A 21,566-nucleotide genomic window follows, 5' to 3' on the forward strand; every position below is an offset into this window, starting at 1 on the left:
TAGTTTTTCCTGCGCTGCTTTAATCTTCCATTCTCTGTCCTACGTACGTCTCCGTCCTTTCTGAAAGGATTTATTGCCAGCCAAACCTTTCATTAGACACATATTTGAAGAATTAAATGATCGTCCATGTCAGGGGTTAGAGTTTCTTTTAAAAAAAAACATTAAATGAATTCAATTGTGATTAGGAAGGGGATAAAGAGATTCCCAACTGTTTTAACATTTCACAAGAGTAGCTTCTTGACCCACTGTAATTGCTTTTCTTTTATCACATCCATTCAAACTTCCCTCAAACACACACACACGCACACCTGGAGAGATTGTGTCATCTCCTTAGAAAGAAATGAACAGAGCAGTCAGAGGCTCCGTGGGTATGATTTGGGGGCTTCCCTCTCTGTTGCTGTTTGCTACAAACGCCCCTATGCGCCTTGTGAATTATGGCAAAACAAAAGCGGTGTTTGCTTCCTCAGGTTCTGACATATGGTTATCCCTTCAGGCCATTCTGTTCACAAACAAAAAATTCACCATAGTCTAGGATCTCCCTCTTATTCTTATTCAGGACAGCCTGCCAGCATCACTCGCTACAGAAAGCACAGGGCTAGCAGTCCTCATTTGGAAAGACCATCTCCCCTCTCAGCAGATTTAACCATCTCATGAATCACACAATAATGGACATGATTCTGTAGCATATCCTCATACCCTCCAACATTTCTCCAATGAAAATAGGGACGTCCTATTCAACAACAACAACCATTTTAATATTTATACCATGCCTATCTGACTGGTTGTCCCAACCACTCTTGGCGGCTTCCAACATATATAAAAGCATAAACATTAAACATTAAAATACTTCCCCATACAGAGCTGCCTCCAAATGTCTTCTAAAGGTTGTATAGTTACTTATCTCCTTGGCTCGGGGGTTACATAACTCCATACCCTCCAACATTTCTCTGATGAAAATAGGAACACCCTAAGGAAAAGCGGGACATATTGGGTTCAAATCAGAAACTGGAATGGCTTCTGTAAATCCGGGACTGCCCTTGGAAAATAGGGATTCCTGGAGGGTCTGTGCTTTGACCTGAATTCCTTGTCTATTTAAATAAATGGATTTTTGCCGTTGATTTCTGTAGGAGTAAGATTACAGCCTTTACACATTCTTCACTTTGGACAGTGTGCGGGATTATATGTAACATTTTAAATAAAATGAGTATTTATTTTGGGTGGAATATAGGAAGCTGCCTTACACAGCGTCACACCATTTACTTCAGTATTGCCTCAGCATTGGCTGGTAGCGGCTGTCCAGGGTTTCAGGCAGGTGTCCATCATACCTGGAAAAGGCAGGCATTGACCCTGGGACCAATGATATACAAAGTGTGTGCTCCACCATTGAGTTGTAGCCCTTTGCAGGGTAAGTGGCTAAATGCACCTGCGATTCCTTATCTTTCAGAGGCTCGCAGTGCCATCAGTGACGAAACTCCACCAATGCAAATTTATAATCATTAAATAATGGCTATTTTAAAAAAGAATTCCCCGCAACTGTCTCTTCTGTGCTATGCAAGCCGGCACAAAACAAAATGTCAGATATCGAACGAATACCTTGGGGGAAGGAAAGGCGATGCCATTAATAGATAGTACCACCTTTACCAGCAAGCAAACAAACAAACAAACAAAATCTCTTCGGTAAAGCTCATAAATTATTTAAAGCTCGTCTTGAAAATTCCATCAGTTGCTAGCAAAGAGCATCTGTCCTCATTTTTGCTATTTGCCTCTACCTTTTGAATGAATGAATTTTAGATGAGGACAAAAGTTTCTAGCCCAATGTACCATGTCCGTCTCTGTTTTCTTACAGTCAGGGGGATAAGCTTGAAAAGTGTGATAGCAACATGTACCAGAGGCTCAGAAATAGATAACTGGGTTAAGAGAAGCCTCTATTCATTAAATTCATCAGGTATCTCAACCCTGAGTTGGGCCTATTTTATTTTTATTTCTATTTTTTAAAAAGCGAAGTGTCTCAAGTGTAAATAATACCTATAATGAATCTCTTTTCATGCAGTTTTGCCATTTACTAGATTTGTGTAAAGTACCTTCATGAGACGCTCTGCATCTGAAGGGGCCATTTATTTTCTCCACACCGTCCACCCTATGTGCAGAATTATTTGGCTGAAGGGAGCTATACATCTGTCAGCACCACCCCTGAGCCAGTGTCACCAACTGGACTCACACACTTCAGCCCCGACTGGGCTAGGCGAGCTGGGTAGCACTTCCAGAGACCACCTTCTGCACAGGAACAGGTCAAAGTGCTGTGGACTCACAGCTTAGAGTTGTGAGCACCGGATTCACTTCCACAAGAAGACAGTCATCGCACAGCAGAGTACAGCAGAGCATAAACGACTCGGAGAGCAGCTCTGTAGAATATCTTCTTTATTCTATCTACAACTATAATACACAACTATATACAGAGTTAAATGAGGTCTAAATGAAAATGCTGAACTGCACTGAGTGTCTGCAGCTGCTCTTAGCAGCAACCTTATCTATACACATGATCTCTCTCTCAGTGGTGAACCTCCAGTCAATAGGCCTAACTAAGCCCACCATTTGCCACCCCCAATCTGGTTGAGCTCCAACCTTGCCTGCCTGCCCATCACTTGATGCCTTATGACATCAGAAGTTGGACAGGGAAAACCAGAGCAGCAGCAAGTTCAGGTTCCTTTGCAGCTCAGGCTTGGATTCTCTATAGGCTGCTATCGTGGCATGAACTTTCAACACAGCAGATTCCAGCCAGCACAAGCTGATGCCCTATTAAATATGTCAGTCTTTTAAGCTGCCACGAGACTCAGTCAAGAGTCTTAAAATAAGTCAGGTAGGGAAGAGTCGCATTCCTTCCCTATGTGATTCATTTTAAGTATGAGAAGCAGCACCAATAGTGTTGCATCAACTGCATTGGAACCTAGTTCTGATTACAAATGCCAGGTCCTTCTTTGAAATACGGTGGTACTTTGGTTTGCATACATTTTGGTTTGCATAGATTTTGGATCACAAACACGTCAAACCCAGAAGTGCATGTCCCGGTTTGCAACCTTTTTTTGGATTACAACCCATTTTTTTTATTATTACGAACAAATAATTTTTGGAGGCCCCATTGATGAAAGCGCACCTTGGGTTACAGCCTGTTTTGGTTTACAAACGGACCTCCGGAACGGATTATGGTTGTAAGCCAAGGTACCACTGTATTGTAGAAGAAGGGGGGGGGGAGAGACTGATTTATGGCTGTACACACTTTATTGATTTTATCTTTGAGGTATGTATGTATGTATACGCAAAAAAGGTTCAAAGTGCAAACAGCTGTCTAAATTATTGCAAATCACAACATGCCTCAGTAGCAAGACTCTAATGTCATGGTTTGTAAAACATTGTGCATTTTGCATCCTTGTTCATGAAGATGGCAGTACAAGAGGAGAGAGAGCTGTTGCCACTCTGCCCAAAATGGTGTTCAGTGGTTTTGGTTCTTTGTTTCACTGTGGAAAATCTTACAGATACAGTAAAATGTTTGTGAGTGGTTACTGAAATCATCCATGTTAAACATGAACAACTTAGCACCAGTGACCTATCAGAAGTTCAAAATGTATATGACCTCCTAGTGGTGCAGCAATAAAACTTGCTAGTGCATTTGCAAAGCTAAGCAGGAGCCAGTATGGTTTCAAAGTGGATTGAGGACAGTGTGTTGAAATTCCTCCATTGCACGGGGTTGAACTAGATGAGAAGCCCTTCCAACTCTACAAGTCTATCATTCTATGAATAAGGGCAAGAGCGGTTCCCATCTCCTGGAATGATGTTTTGCTTGCTTCATCTTATGCCCAGGCATCCTTCTCTTCATTCTGAGTTGCTCTTTGATCTCGTTTCATATTTCCTTGCTAAATTTGGAAATGTTGTAGGTCATGGAGCAGGGGTGTGTGTTTTGTTGCTGTGTGCATTGTTGTGATGTGCATTTGTGAAAACGGGTTAAAAGCAATAAACATTTCCTTTTACTCAAGCACCTGGGAGTTATGCAAATATATTGTTAAACAAGCAGTGTGTTTTTCTCATGATAAGTAAAATTGGTCCGGCCAGTTTTGCAGTCCAGGGGTCAATTATTCCAGAATAATAAAAATTTTATGATTTATATCCCACCCATCCAGTTGGGTTTCCCCAGCCACTGTGGGTGGCTTACAGCACATATTAAAAACATAGTAAAACGGCAAACATTAAAAGCTTCCCTATACAGGGTTTTCCTTCAGAAAGACATCTCGTGTCCATATTGTCCTAACCCTTACTTGGCTAGAACGAAATTTCAAGAGAATGGATGATTTCATCATAATCTTGTAGCTTTGTACCCTCCATTGCTCTTCAATATGTGAACAATTTCTCAGAACTTTTCATTATTTTAAGAGGTCAAATATGGCTCTGAATGGACGGAGGTCAGCATGCCAAGTATCACCAGTGTCTATTTTATGCTTTAGGCATTTGTCATTGGAAATATTTGTCAGTGTCATGTATGCCCTTTGAATGGACTGTGACTAATCACAGCCCAATTGCACATGGGCTTGATCTGAACACAAACGTCTGCCCCTTTCATCAAACGAGTATATATCACCTTCCCTGTTTAACCTTGGAATTCACCCCTGACCATAATATTTATACAGCATCCATCAGTGAAGAGTGGACTCCCCCCACCTTTTACAGATAAGGCACAGATGGTACCTTAAAGAACAAAAGATTCTGGAATAACAATACTTCATTTAAAAAAAACCACTTGTGACAAATAATGTTTCATACAGAAGACAGTTCTAAAAAGATGGTTTTAGTCCCAAATGGTTTAAAGTTTTTGGTTCACAAATGTGCCAAAGTTTCAATCTGAAAGTTTCAGAAATGGATTTCCCAGTTCAGAACCCTGAGCCCATAACAAGTCATGTCCTCGCCAAAGTTCAGGCCCAATTTGTAGCAAGCCTAGCCAGATGTTAGCCTTTCCCAATGCTGCCTATCCTTTTCCCTTTCACATCCAAACTTACAAGCTGGATGTGGTGGAAATGCATCCTATGGGACCTCCATGAGACCTTCAGTGCTGCCATGCCAGCGTCTCAGGTGCAAAAATGCAAGGGAGGTATGGTTTCCATGGTTCCTTAGACTTTGAATGCTTCTACACACACTCACTTCAGCATCGAGGTCACAGTTACCCCTCCAATAGGTCCTTGTGTTCTGAGAACTACATATGTCTACTCAGAAATAAGTCCTCCTAAGTTCAGGAGTTAAGATTGTGTCCTAAATCTATAATTTTCACTAAAAATTTGAGCAGTGGATCTCACCAATTTCCTGTGGTCATCCTTGTCTGTTATCCTATGCATTCTATCCAGAACAAACTTGCAGTGATGTCAGGGGATGGACTGAGAAGGAATGGTGGGAGCCACCCCCACCCACCTTCTCCTGAACTTTCCCAAGAACAGGAGGACAGTATAGATTTAGAACAGTGGTTTGCAGAAGGGCATAGTTCAGAGGCTGCAGAGGGGAGAAGCTGGGAAATATTGGAAGAAGAACAGGAAAAAGAAGCACCAGGGGAGAGACAGCTGACAGAATCAGTGTCCTTGGAAAGCATTCCTGACCCCACCCCCCTCTCCCAGGACCAGGCGAGCATTGAGGGTAGTAGAACAGAGAGCTCAGAGGCAGAAAGGTCAGATTAGCCGACGCAGGGGTGACGTAGAAAAGGAGAGACATAGGGGGGTGGGACTTGGAGCAATGCCATTATTTAGGGAAGACTGTATTCCTTTGTCTCTCTCTGTGAATAATAATAAATTACATGGTAAGAACTTTTATTGTTTCTCTGCTTCTTGGCTGCTACCGTGAGAGGGATTGGATTCCTCGAAGCCTGACAAGTAGTTACATCAATGCACACACAAGCATGTATGTTTCTGGAAAACGGTCATAGAAGTTCCTCTTTGGAATCTCCAAAGTCTGTAATACAACTATCTGAAATGAAAGGTGTTTTACCAAAATTCTTTAAAAAAACTAAAAAAAAAACCCACCTCATATTGCTTCTTAAAGTTGTTGTTTGCAAATTTAAGCAAAATAAATGGTTGTGCAAACCCCCAATGAAAACAGAAAGGGTCTGCCACAGTTTTCTACCTCTTTCTCTCCTGCTATCAAAGGCCATCTCTACCTAGCTGACAAAGGATAATAAATCACTGAATTAGAAGGTGCAGTTACCTTACTGGTTTTGATAACAAAATTAATACAATCAACAGCTTATCTAAACCACCAGGAGATCCTTGTAAAAAAATGAAGAGAGAGAGAGAAAAAAAAAGATGGAAGGGGAGGGAAAGATGGGGAGAAGTCTATGTTTGTGGCTGGAACTGGTTGTATTTGTTATGCATGACAAAGGCAGTTAACTGTGTTTTCTCTTGATTCCCCAGCAAGATGATAAAGCCCCATCCAAAACAATGAAAAAAACACTATCAATTACTGTCTGTTTTTATTTGTGGGGTGGGGAGCAGAATCTTGCATAATTAAAGCTGGACAAAGGCGTTATCAGATCATACTCTAATAAACAGCAACACAAAGAGTCCAGCAAGCAGCCTTCTGCTGATAAATAGAATTTCTAAAGAGCTCATAAACAAGAATTGCTGTTCTCAAACAGAGGATTTACTAGCTTGGATTATGTTCCGTCTTGGGGTTTCATAGCAGCAGCATTATTATGAGTTTCACTGATTGCTCACCTCCATGTGTTGAACTCCCCTGGATGCCAATATGGAAAGATTCCCAGTGGTTCAGAAAGACTGGGGTTTTTTAGTCTAGGATATGAGCGAATCGTCTCGGTCCATCTCAGCACCTCCACAACTGTGCCAGGTAAATTATGGCTTAATGCTACACAAGGCTTTGATGTGGGTCCATTGGACGCTGTCTCTTTCAAGGCGGTGAATGTTCTCCATCCTCAGTTGGCACCATTATAATAAACGTGCTTGCTGTTTTTGAGCAGGGTGTTACGTGCGTGTTGTGGAAGATTTTAAAACCGCTTTGAAATGTGGCACAGCTGAGAACTATTTCGACACATATTGCAACCATTAGTGCCAATAGTATTTCACACATGCCTTGTGATGTATGAAAACAAGAGATCTCTTTTTTTATGATTTACACGCTGCATATATACCCCACAGAGATCCTGGGATAATCACCTGGTTTTGTTCAAATGTGAGGTGAATGAGCCAAGTTAGCTTTACTTTGGAGTCAAAGCTCTTGTTCACCTAAGGAGCCCTCAGGTGTAGAGGCACTCAGCCCCAATACAGTGGTACCTTGGGTTACATACGCTTCAGGTTACATACGCTTCAGGTTACAGACTCCGCTAACCCAGAAATAGTGCTTCAGGTTAAGAACTTTGCTTCAGGATGAGAACAGAAATCGTGCTCCGGCTGCGCGGTGGCAGCAGGAGGCCCCATTAGCTAAAGTGGTGCTTCAGGTTAAGAACAGTTTCAGGTTAAGAACGGACCTCCAGAATGAATTAAGTACTTAACCTGAGGTACCACTGTATCTCCTTTCTCTTCCACACACCACCCTGTTTTTCTCTAGCTAGCACTTTCGGAATCAGCTGAAGACAAACTGAACCGCTGGTGGCCTGAATGAGTAGGATAAGAATAAAAAGTCAGTCTCGAAGAGGCAGCTCGGAGTGATCATACCTCAGGGGCAGTGTTAGAAATTAGCCAGATGCCAGGCGCGTTTTGCGACTGGTGCAGATCCAATTGTGACCATGTGGAGATCTCAGGGTGCCAGGCTGGCAACTGAGGAAAGCAAATCACTCAGAAGAAGGATCTGAAATATTTTCCTTGAAGCTTGAATTTGTTTTACTGGATGTCTTAATGTGTTGTAAACTGCTTTGAGATTTTTTTCCCTTTAAATATAAAGTGCTACAGAAATGAAAATAAATAATAATAATAATAATAATAATAATAATAATAATAATAATATACAAGCAGTAGTGAAGCTGAACTTGGCACTTATACTCTTGGTGTGCATCCATATTTGAACATATTTTTTTTTGTTAGAAGTGCTTCAGTCTGGCTGGTGAGATTTCAACACAGCCCCTTCTACTTGCATTTTGTCTTCTTCTTTTTTTCCTAAATCAAGAAATATTGGCATATGTGCTTTTGTTGTCAGCTTCCAAAACTATTCGAAGCAGCAGTGGCTGGCGGCAAAGTTGCTGCTGTGACACCACACATTTCAAATAAAGTACAGAATGGGAAAAGATATGGGGGGAGGAAGGTTTTTTATGGAGATCTCCCACCGAGATGGTCCGGAATTGAAATACTTCTTAAGGGGACAATAATTCCAGAAATGGTCTCATAAACCTGGTGACATCCACTGTCGTTAAGGACAGAAGCAATAAGCAGAATTCCCATTTCATCCCAAGACATGTGTAGCCTGGTAGCCTCTCTTTCTAAATTTGTCCAGCTAGCAACAGACTTTTGTATCCAAGCAATTAAATCCATCACAATTAGAAATAGGCCATTTGAGATAATAGCGTCTTCTAGAAATGAAGAAAACCCACAGGTGGTAAACAGTGAACTGGAGAAAAAAAATTAGAGAAGAAGCTTACTAAACACACTTGAAGATTTGTGATTGCTGGGTTCTTTTTCTTTTCTTTTTTCCCCTCCCCTAAACAAAGGGGCTGTTAAAACGTGCCTTCTCTCAAAGAGCTGAAAAACCACAACAGGAAATAATACTCCATAATGGAAATGCTAAAAATCAAGACCGAGGATGAATGGGGAGATTTTACTGAAATCATGCACTGTGTGAAAGGAAAGCTATTCTTAGTTTAAGGGACAATATGGACTAATTCTGACAGGAGGAAAATAAAGAATAATATAGGAATCAATTCAAAAGCAAAGCATTCACTGTTCCTCAAGATTACTTCTAGCTCAAGAAAGAATAATGGCTGATTATTATTTTTAGAGATCTTCCAAAGGCTTATTTACAGGTCTGGACATAACAAGGTAGCAGAGGTAAATTGTTCAGGTTCTTATTTAAAATCAACAACCTCATTAAGTGTGTGCATTAAGGAGTCTTGTAGCCATGATCATGGTCTTCTCCTGCTGTTGGTTGTTGAACCAAACTAGATATGAGGTTGGATGACTTCCAGTCATGTTGGATGGCTGGTGTCAGGGACTGGCAGCGGAGGCAGGGGGGTGGAGAGTGACCCAGGAGAAGGCGTGAGCAAGTTAGGCAAACCTGCCACTGTCCTGTTTTGAGCAGGATATCTTGGACTGACAGAAGTCTCCCCAGCATCTGGTGTCAATCACAGAAGTCCCGCTTCCTCCTTCAATGTCATGGCAAGACCAAGGCCACAGCCAACGCTGTGATGAGGCTTCTTCTGCCACAAGGCCTCCACCGAGGCCTCTGACGTAATTCAAGAAGCACAGGAACCAGCTTCTAGTCATCTAGCCCAACCCCTTGCAATGCAGGAAACTCAGCTAAAGCATCCGTGACAAATAGCTATCCAACCTCCTCCAAAGGAGCCCGTTCCACTATCAAACAGCTCTTACTCTCAGGAAGTGCTTCCTGATGTTTTGCTGGAATCTCATTTGTTGTAACATGGCTCCATTGGTTCAAGTCCTACCCTCCAGAGCAGGAGAATGCCAGCTTGCTCCCTCCTCCATTTGACAGCCTTTTAGATATCTGAAGATGGCTATCATAGCTCCTCTAGGTCTCCTCTTTTCCAGGCTTAACATACCCGATTCCTTCAACCATCCCTCATTAGGCTTGATTTCCAGACCCTTTATCATCTTGGTCACTCTCCTCTGCATATGTTCCAGCTGGTGAATATTCTTCTTAAATTGTAGTGCCCAGAGCTTACGTTGTTGAACCCAAGAAACAGCAGAAAACACACATGTTGTCACGTGTGACAATCATATATATGTGTGTGTATCAAATTACATATACCTGATCTAGAGTGGTAAGTGCAGCAAAGCACATTATGGGCACCCCATGTACACACAGAACATTTTGTGCTATTCCTTACATTAAGCCTATTCTGTTTTGGGAATGATGTTTGAACAAGCTGCCTCTTTAATCCAATCAATATACATAAATCACATGTGAGCATATTCAAGCAGCTTCCACAGTTTCATGATAGGCCACATGCTTGGTTAGAAATTAAATAGTCAATATCTTCCCCAATGATGCAACTTGGTTTTCATTAGTGTGCTATACCGCTGAGGCCAAGAGACACTGCTTGCCATATGCACTAATATGTATTGGCCATGGTTAATCTGAGCCCTTTGGTAAAATTCATTTTAATTAACTTTATAAAGGCACATTAGGTAGTTTATCGCTTGTCTAGACATGCTACCTTGAGGGCCTAAAGCGATTCTTTTAGTACAGATATGGAAAGATTTCTCTCAGAAAAATCCTTTGGGTATTTCAGACACTGAAAGAATATGGTGTATTTAGGGTTGAAAGGCTTTGAATTGGCAGAGATGCTCTATTATTTACAGAATGCAAAGTCAGGGACAGATATGTCAAACCAGGGCATTCAAAAAAATAAAACTGCTGAAGCCTCTGACTTAAAGAAAGGCTTAGTGGAGCAGCATCTGAGGGGAAAGAAGCCATGGTATGAAACAAGAATCAAGAAATGAGTGGAAGAATTAAAACGTGGTGCTGAATTTTTAATTTGTTTTATTACTTTATAAAGTGACCACAAGAGAACAAAAGCAAGCAAGAAAAGTCACACGGTTCAGCTTTCATGCTGAGCTTTAAAAAGTATCGGCTGGGAGTTTAGATTGCTAATGTGCAAAGTGGACATTTTTGGTCTTTGGTATGGTTTGGTCGTAGAATGCGGCAAGTTGAATGCAGCAGGAATCTTTTTTTGTTTCCAAAACAATGGGAGGCACTTGATAAGGCGATTAAATCGCGAGACGATAGAAAATTCTGGGCAATAGTAGCACAGGGAGTCTCATCCAAAGGAAAAATTGTAAACAGCAGTATTCCATCCGATGTGTGGTATCAACACTTTTTCAAGCTATACACACCCTCAAATACTGCTAATTTGTGTCCGTCCCTTCCATTGAAGAATGATCATCTAGCTAGATGGGATCCGGTTACGGAATCAGAGTGCCTACAGCTAATTAAAACTTTAAAAAATGGCAAAGCTCCTGGTGAGGATATGATCCCCCCTGAGGTTTTTAAATCAAATGCCCAATGGTGGGCCATCTTTTTGGCCAAACTTTTTACGGCAATAAACAACACATGTAAAATCCCAGCAAATTGGAAACTAAGTGTGGTAGCCCCTATCTACAAGAAGGGAGACATTCAAGATCCAGCAAACTACCGCCCTGTAAGCCTTCTGGACACTGCATACAAACTTTATACCCGGTACTTATTAAACAAGCTGGTAGATTGGGCGGACCATTCTAACCTGTTCAACCAGGAACAGGCAGGATTTAGAAAGGGCCACAATACGATAGGTCACTGTATGGTACTACAGACCCTGGTAGCTAAATATGCAAAAGCGTATAAGAGCAGACTATTCGTGGCCTTCGTTGACTTGACATCTGCCTTTGACTCAATCTGTAGAGATAGACTATGGAAAAAATTATACGAAACGGATATTGACAGACGACTTTTAAAAATTCTCAGAGAGTTACACACAGATATTACAGTCAAAATCAGAACTGGGCCATCGGGAACTCTTACGGACCCACTGCCATTGGGGAAAGGGGTCAAACAGGGATGCCTGCTAGCCCCATTTCTTTTTAACTTTTATATAAACGACATTGTTCAGTACATGGCAAAGTACAAGTCATCGGCTCCAGCCCTTGAAGGTAAACATCTGAATATATTGCTATATGCCGATGACATGGCTTTAATGGCACTCACCCGAAGAGGCCTACGCAGCATGCTGGAGGGGATCGCAGCCTACTGTTCCCATAACTCACTAAAGATAAACTATGACAAAACAAAAATTGTGGTGTTCACTAGAGCTCGCCACACCTTTAGATGGTCTTTAGATGAACATGTGATTGAACAGTGCCCTTTTTTTAAATATCTGGGTGTTACATTCCAGGCTACATCTAGTTGGTTAGCCCACTTTAAGGCTGTAACCATCCTAACACGAAGAACAATTGGTGTCCTGCTTAGTTTCTTTCATACCCGGGGAGGACAATTGGTGATCCCAGCATTAAGAGCTTTTGTTGGGAAAGCTATTCCTCAGATGTTATATGGGATAGAACTCTGGGGGTGGAACCAGAGGCTGTTGGAACAGCTTGAAATTTTGCAAAATTATTATCTCAAGAGGATGCTAGGCCTTCCTCAAGGAACCCCAGCAGCTTTCTTGAGGGTGGAGGTTGGATTACCCTCTGTGTCTGCCAGGGCCCACTTAAGATTCCTACGATTTTACATCAACCTTGCAAACACTTCAAACACCTTATTGGCCAAACAAGCCTTTGTATCTCTTCAAAAGAACACCACTTGGCGTCAAAACCTATCTGAGATCCTGGTTAGATACACCCTACCGGAGTTTAATATCCTCAAACTGTGGAGCCCGGACAAAGTTCGGGAATGGATCCTGGAGAGAGACGCTCTGTTAGATATCACAAAAATACAGAACCCAGGGTCCTCCCACTGGCTTCCCCGACTGAAAACAGTCAAAACCTGTGCCAATTACTTAGCGAATATCACCAATCCCACCCTTCGGAGAGCCTTCACCATGGCCCGTTTTCAAACCATTCCTACGGCCTATCTGTCAGGCAGATATGCAAAAATCCCAGTAGAGCAGCGTATATGTCCTTGTCATATGAGAACCAAAGAGGATCTCATACATTACATGTTGTATTGTCCCATCTATTCGGCCTTCAGGGATGCGATGTTACAAACTATTCCCAAATCAATAGTCAACTCTGAGGACCAAGTAAAGTTTTTACTGGTGGACGCTGATCCACGGATTTCTCACGTGGTAGCAGTCTTTGTGGTGAAGGCTATGAAAACTAGGGTATGGTTCCTGGATGAAACGGTGAGGTCCCTTCCATTGATCTCCTAACCTGTTGCTGTATCTTCTTTCCTGAATGGTGGGGTTTTTTGGGTAGTTTCCTTGCTGGGATAGCATGACATGAATTTTAGCTTACTTTTATAATTTTATTGTTTATCTTTTAACAATGTTTTATGGTATTTTGTGTAAAGGCATGGACCTCACAAATTTAATAAACTTGTTGTTGTTGTTGTTGTTGTTTCCAAAAGCTGAAACATACCTTACACCCACTTGTGTTTGTGAACAGTATTTCTGGTCTGACAATGGGTAAAAGGGTGGGAGAAAAGTTTTTTTTGTTTTTGTTTCAATCTGTCTTGGGAACTGGTTTAGAATTTCACATTACTGTGAAATTCTGCATTCATGTAGCAGAACAGATTGTAGCCCTCTTCTTATATGCTTCTTCACACATTGACAGTACAGCGTGGAGCAGGATCATGTCAGAAATGCACCCAATTGGGTGAAGGTGAGATGTTATCACCAACACTGGCTATGCCAAGGGCCTGGTCGTGAGTGTTGTTGTTGTTGTTGTTGTTTAGTCGTTTAGTCATCCCCGACTCTTCATGACCCCATGGACCACAGCACGCCAGGCACTCCTGTATTCCACTGCCTCCCGCAGTTTGGTCAAACTCATGCTGGTAGCTTCGAGAACATTGTCCAACCATCTCGTCCTCTATCGTCCCCTTCTCCTTGTGCCCTCAATCTTTCCCAACATCAGGGTCTTTTCCAGGGAGTCTTCTTTTCTCATGAGGTGGCCATAGTCTTGGAGCCTCAGCTTCACGATCTGTCCTTCCAGTGAGCACTCAGAGCTGATTTCCTTAAGAATGGATAGGTTTGATCTTCTTGCAGTCCATGGGACTCTCAAGAGTCTCCTCCAGCACCATAATTCAAAAGCATCAATTCTTTGGCGATCAGCCTTCTTTATGGTCCAGCTCTCACTTCCATACATCACTACTGGAAAAACCATAGCTTTAACTATACGGATCGTGAGCAGGGGCCCTATATACATGCCATTATGCAATCAGAGCCCACAACCAGAGGCCACACAGCCCTCACAGTCCCTGCTTTGCACCCTCCTAGTTTTTGCCTGACTGGAATCTGTCATTGATCTCTGATCACGCTTCTTGCTCACCTAGGTGAAAGGTGTGTGTCCAGAAACTAGTCCAGCAGAGAAAGGTAAAATTCGTATTTGTTGCTCTGTCCACTTTTGCCTCTTGCCTAGCCCTTCCCCTAGCATGTGTCCCCTGGAATACAGTCCAGAAGGGAATATGACTCCTCAAACTGAAGGTTCCCTATGTAGAGGCTGAGGTTGGGGCCAGCCAGTGTAACCCCTATCCCAACATATGTATTCTGTCAAATGGACAAAAAACAGGGCTACTATGACTCTACAATCCTTTCCAATTGTCTCTCCTTCAAAGCAGACTTTTGATAACTAGGGGAAGCATTAGCTACAGATATTTCTGATGTGATCTCCCACTTTCCTAAGACAGTCTGGTTTGCCTAGTCTTGAATCAGCATTGCTGATTTGACCTTGTACTTTTTGAGCCCAAATGTGGCGTGTGAACAAATTGGTACATTATCAGGCTGCAATCCATCCATGCCTGTAAATACAAACTTTCCCCGAGTTTTACAGTACTTTCTTTCAGACGTAGACTGCATTTCAAACTTTGTGGACTATTCCATCATTCCTTAGTGACACTAATATAAACAAGACAAATAGGCAAGCTGAAAGAATAACATTGCTGAGACTGAAGTATTAAATGGAAGAGTTTCAGGGGGTGGATGCAGGAGACTCAGAATAATTGTAATGACCTAAGCCCTGGGCATTTCTTGAGGTTTAACGGCCAGCTGGGGTTAATGGCCTAAGGTTCTACCTTAGGCTTTTAACAAGTCCGAGACTCTCATTAATACTTAGAAAATGTTTGGGGCTTTATTGCTGTTGCTTAAATCAAACTTCGGCAGGCATACGGCTTCCCTGTTGGAACGGACCATGTGCAATACCTCCAGGTGTCTTTCCAAACAGAAGTTTAAAGCAATTTAGGTCTCTCCTACCAGATGATTACATTGGTAAACATAGGGAGGAATTCAACATCATGCTGTTCAGATCATTCTGTTGGCAGAAGTATTTCTGCTTGCTGGACAGAACAATCTCCCTCCTCCGCACTATTCTAGGGGTTTCCTGACCCTCCAGAGTGGATTTGGGGGAAGGTGCAATGGGAGGAGAGGAAGGACAGCCCCAGTGCACTATGTTGAATCCAAGCCATAGTATTTATTTATTTGTTTACTTAGCATATCTGAACATCACCTTTCCAATCAATTATCCTAAGAAGCTTGAATTAAAGAGATAAAGAAAAAGAAAAAAGTAAAGAGAAATAAAACTAGATATAACAGGGACAACACACATTAAAAATGAATTAATCCTGGTACCTAAAGGAAAATGGGATAGGTTCCAAAGTGAGCTTCCTTGGTGAATGTGTTCCAGAAGTGGAGCATCACAACCAAGCAAACTGCCTAATGCCCCATTGTGGAGATCACCTGAAGAAGAAGTTTTTCTCAATGAATGGGCAGGTTAATATGGGAGGAAGAAGCCATTCAAATGCACAGGATTCCATCTGACTGGGTTGTGCCAACCACTCGGGCGGGGTATAAATAATAAAGTTGTTGTTGAATAGGACATCCCTATTTTCATTGGAGAATTGTTGAAGGGCATGGGCCTAAAGTAAGGACAGAAGAAGGCCATCTCTTGACTGACAACAAGTTGTGATGGTGGAGGTGGTGTGTGTTTGTGTGTGTGTTTCCTGCAAGGTCTTAGCTGAAATTATGATTAACTGCCCGATGATAAGATCATTTTGGTGTGAGGTGAAGATATATATAGCAAGAATAATAAAAAGAAATTGTTATTTAGGGGAATTGAATTTAATTCTAAATTATATACCAGAAACGTGGGAGATTAAGAGGGGTCAAAAAAAATGGATGTACCGTGCCATATTAGAAGCAAAAAAACTTGTTCTGATGAATTGGAAGAGCCGCAAAAAGATTCAATTGAGCACATGGATTGACAATATGGACAGACTAGCCACATATGAACAAATTGCATGTCAACGCAAATTAAGAATGGATAAATATGAAGAAATCTGGAAGGAATATTTAAGCGATAAGGCGGACGGTGGTGGGAAGTAGGGGGATGAGAGGTGGGGAAATATTGATTAAAAGGTGTAGTCATAGGTATATCAGTACTCAAATTTGTAATGTTAAATTGTATTATTAGTGTTATTGCGGTTTTTGCTGTATGTGTGTTTTGTGGTTGTTATTATTGAAAAAATGATTAAATAGTTTTTATTTTTTATTTTTAAAGGTGTTAGCTGAAATTGAACATGTTGGAGAGAGTACAGTGGTACCTCGGGTTAAGTACTTAATTCGTTCCGGAGGTCCGTTCTTAAACTGAAACTGTTCTTAACCTGAAGCACTACTTTAGCTAATGGGGCCTTCCGCTGCCGCTGTGCCACCAGAGCACAATTTCTGTTCTCATCCTGAAGCAAAGTTCTTAACCCGAGGTACTATTTCTGGGTTAGCGGAGTCTGTAACCTGAAGCGTATGTAACCCGAGGTACCACCGTACTGAACTACAGCTTGCTTTTCCTTTGAACTTGATCTCTGATGATTTGAAGAGGTGCCTCTTCAACTTATTTTGTAAAAAGAAAACTGTTAATGTACACTGTAGCACTGATCTTCAGTTGAGAATGCGTAATTTATTGTAGAAACAGGGGAACTCATTAATACGGTTCATCCTTGTTTGTCTGCCTGGCTTTACTTTTTAAGACTCCAGCTATGTTTTCTGTGATACTAGTGGGAGTCTTTCTTTCCAGACTCCGTATGCTGACCTCTGTGTTTGTTCATGGTATTATTCCTAGGAGTGGTATAATACTCATTACTGCAGTCATCTTTATTTGCATCTCTCCCTGAAAACCACTTGTGAATAGCAGCTACTGCCGACTGGTTCAGCACCATTTCCCAAGGGCTTCTGCTCAAGAGACTTCCTAATGACAATGCTATGTAAAACAACTCTGGCGTCCTGTAAGTCAGCCCGTTCCCTTCAAGGTTAAAATCATACCATAATGCCTGCATTTATTTGAGGGAATAGGCATTGCTTGATGTTTGATTTCTGGGAAGGTCTCCCTGGAACAGTTGTAGGAGAAAAAGAACTTCAAAACAATTTCAAAGTAGTGCTACAAAACAAATGAGGAGGCAATTGTGTGGATAGTGTCACTATGTAGTTGAGTCACTAGATGGCGCCTGACGTAGCTGTATCAGGGGTGTGTTGCAGATTCCCCGTTGCTTCTCTGTTCTAGTTGGAGAGAAGCAATAAAGTCCTCCTCTAGCTTCCCGACTAGAGGGTGTCTTCTCACTCTTCCATGACAAGGGCATTGTGGGATTATTTGTCTCATACCTCGGTTGTGGAGTTGTGAACCAGAGGGCCATATTCAACCAAACCATTGAGGTTGTGGAAGCCAGCACAAAGATTCCTATTAGTGCAACAAACCTAGACAGCATCTAAAAAGCAGAGACATCACCTTGCCAACAAAGGTCCGTATAGTTAAAGCTATGGTTTCCCAGTAGTGACGTATGGAAGTGAGAGCTGGACCATAAAGAAGGCTGATCACTGAAGAATTGATGCTTTTGAATTATGGTGCTGGAGAAGACTCTTGAGAGTCCCATGGACTACAAGAAGATCAAACACATCCATTCTGAAGGAAATCAGCCCTGAGTACTCACTAGAAGGACAGCTCCTGAAGCTGAGGCTCCAATACTTTGGCCACCTCATGAGAAAAGAAGACTCCCTGGAAAAGACCCTGATTCTGGGAAAGATGGAGGGCACAAGGAGAAGGAGACAACAGAGGACGAGATGGCTGGACAGTGTTCTCGAAGCTACCAGCATGAGTTTGACCAAACTGCAGGAGGCAGTGGAAGATAGGAGTGCCTGGTGTGCTCTGGTCCATGGGGTCACGAAGAGTCGGACACGACTAAACGACTAAACAACAACAAAGTGCAACGGGAATTTCCTCCTCTTCTCCCATTATGCGTGCCCTATGCTGCCTCTGAATCTGAGCTGGAGGCTGGAGGAATCCCCATACCAGATTTTGAGGAAGCATAGTGCATCCTTGGATTGATGGAAGCTCACCTTTAGTGCTACATTGAATGCAAGCCATAGTGTCAGAAAGAGGTGTCCTCCAAGTGTGATATTGGGTTTGCCTCATTCCTCTGGGCCATCAGAAATTTCCACAGCCAGATAGATGGATGGCATGGAAATGACCTTCATTTAACATCCATGGGTGGTATTATGGCTTTTGCATCCACGACAACACCAGGAGAAGCTCCGTATTTGCAGTGCACAGGTGTGTTCTTCAAAGCAGGTGTTCTTGCCTTTCTCCTTAGACATCCCATGAATGGCTGAAGAGTGTGTCATTGAAATTCTACTCAATATTGATCCAGAGTAGATTCCAATGTATAGTTAGCACAGTAAAAACTTAAACATGTTGCAGGATTCCCCCAAAATAGACCAGAGGCAATTGTCCTTCATCCAGCAGAGCTTTACTGCTACTGAAGGCAAATGAGCATAATGGTCACAAATCCAATATATTCAGGATTGGCACTGTCCATAAGAAATCCAGTTGCAGCAGACTTAACTTAAACTTACAATAACTTATAACAAGTCTAAAACCTTAATGCTCTATATAGATCACCACACCAGAATAAAAGAGAAACAGAAAGAGAGAGAGAGTGAAACCCAGGCTCCTTCTGGCCTCACTATTATAGTCAGCATGACCTGGACAGAAAGGGATAACATGACCAGTTTAAGCCAGCCGTACTCAGATTCTCTGAAGGAATAACCCAAACATCATGAACCTTCTGCTTGTTTCTTTCACACAGAGAAGCTTCCAGAACCCTCTTGAACTAAGTAGAATAGGAAAGAACACATCTGTTCAATACTTTCTGCACTAAGAAATGCAAACTGACAGAGTATACCCCAATCGCTGTGCAATATCAAATGATTCTGGAGTGCATTCACAGGTCTAGTGGGAAATTCGCTATACCAGATGCCCTACAGGACTCTGGATTTACATGCTACTTCAAAGATGGTGTGTGCTTCTTAAATTGTACTTCCCATTCTGCCTTTATGAATTCATAAAGGCAGAATGGGAAGTACAGTCTTGGTGCAGAGTAATCCTTGACACTGAAGTGAATAGAGAGAGAGAGAAACAACCTCTTGCATTCGGCAAACTTCTTGGATGTAGCAGAGCCGTTTCCTGCACAAGGACCCTCTGGGTTGGAGCAACTTTAGATAAGGATGGAATTTATTTCAAAAGTGCCATGATACCTCTACAGTCAAGGATCAGTGAGCATTTCTATTACAAACACAGTAGTGGTGTTTCTAATAGCTTATTTATAAGAAAAGCCTTGTGAGTTAGTGCTAAAAGAATTTCCGAAGGAAAAAAAATCCCATCCCAACATTGTCATAGGTTCACTTGCTAAGGTTTCTTTCAAAACTTTATTTGACAGACAGACCTGAGGCTACTTTCATCCCCCCCCCCCCCCCCCGCCTGTAAACTGTGATTCATGTTATGTTATATTGCCATCGATTTGATCGTACCCTGGGGGTGTTTTTGCACAGAGGCATCATGAGCCGCATCTAGGTGTCGAAACAAGAAACAACGTCATTTATCACGGATGATAATAAATTAATCCAGTTAATGTGGAGTGGTGACAAAGGACTACTCCCTCTGCTGGAGATGTAGAACTTAGGACATAGTTTTGACTATGGAAGGGAGCAACTGCTCTTTTAGCACCTCATATGGATAGAAATGTAGATGGAGTGACAGTTCAGTTCAGAGTCATGTAGTGAGCTTCATACACATCATACGGTTAAAGTGTGTGTGTGTGTGCATATAGAGAGAGATTTTTTGTTTAAAAAGGTAAAGCGCCCCTGACAGTTAAGTCCAGTGGCAGACGACTCTGGGGTTGCAGCACGCATCTCGCTTTACAGGCCGAGGGAGCCGGCATTTGTCCACAGACAGTTTTTCCGGGTCATGTGGCCAGCATGACTAAGCCGCTTCTGGCTCAGTGGAACACCAAAACCAGATCAGCGCACAGAAACACTGTTGACCTTCCCGCTACAGCGGTACCTATTTATCTACTTGCACTTTTGGCGTGCTTTCGAACTGCTAGGTTGGCAGGAGCTGGGACTGAGCAACAGGAGCTCACCCCATTGCGGGGAATCGAACCGCCGACCTTCTGATCGGCAAGCCCAAGAGGCTCTGTGGTTTAGACCACAGCGCCACCTGCTGTTTACCCCTCGCTATTCCCTGCACTCTTAACAAACTACAGTTCCTAGAGTTCTTTGGGGAAGGGTGTGCTTTAAGAGTATGGTTTGTGTGCAGTCTAGAAAAGGAGACAACCAGACAGTGGCATAGCATAGGTTGCCTGTGCCCGGGGCCGTCCTGAAGGTTGGGTGGGAAACAGACGAAGTACACATGAGCATTCAAGTGCTTAACAGCATCCACACCACCCAGGAGTTTGCAGCCGCAGAGGTAAGAAAAGAAGAGTTGTTCCATTGTCTGGAGAGGTCATTTCCTGCTTTGCATGGAGAAGCCATTTTCAATGGAGCCCAACAACGGAAGCGCTCAGCTGCATTGAGGCAGCACCAAGTGTTTAGATTTTATGCTCGTAACAATTTTGTGCTCAGGACAACAGCCCCTGTGCCCCACCCCACACACTACGCCACTGCATCCAGATACCACCATGAAGCTATGTGACTGAACCAATTGCCTGCAACAGAGGATTTCTGAGAGAAAACACATAAGAGAGAGTCATGTACACAGCTTGAACTATTAGAAGAAAAAGTGGGGTTCCAAATGTCACTGGTGACAATGAAAATAATAACAAACATGAATAATCATAATATATTATATAAAAATAGTTGCTGCTGCTATTTCCTTTGCAGCTAAATGTTACTCCTGATCATCCACACATGATCACATTCAGAACTTTGTGTACTCCAAACAAAGAAAAATGAAAATTGAATCCTGTGGAAAGCTGATCCAAATTCTGATGACTTCCCCTGTAGTTTTTCTTGTACTACTACAAAATTATGACATGCACACAGCACCCTATCCCTGGATTTATCTTAGCATTATAAAAAGAGCACCATAGCACAAGAATGAAGAGCTTATGTCCCTCCAAATAATGCTGGATCCCCAACTTCCACCATCTCTGACTGTTGGCCATACTGTCTGGGGTTGATGGCAGTTGAGTTCCTCACCACCCTACCATATTTCATTCACACTGGGTGCATCTGAGCAAGTGATCACAATGCTGGTGAAATATTCAGCAAAAAAATAAAAGATCCAAAGAGAGATGTACGCCTGATGAAATCTATGCCTAAGAAAACAACTGGAAATGATGGCTTGTGGCGGTAGTTGCCTGATTCTGCGAGTGCCATCAGCTCGGAGAAACACATGATATACCACAAGCTGAGT

This window comes from Podarcis muralis, chromosome 10, assembly GCF_964188315.1.
Source record: "Podarcis muralis chromosome 10, rPodMur119.hap1.1, whole genome shotgun sequence".
Classification (NCBI taxonomy): domain Eukaryota; kingdom Metazoa; phylum Chordata; class Lepidosauria; order Squamata; family Lacertidae; genus Podarcis; species Podarcis muralis.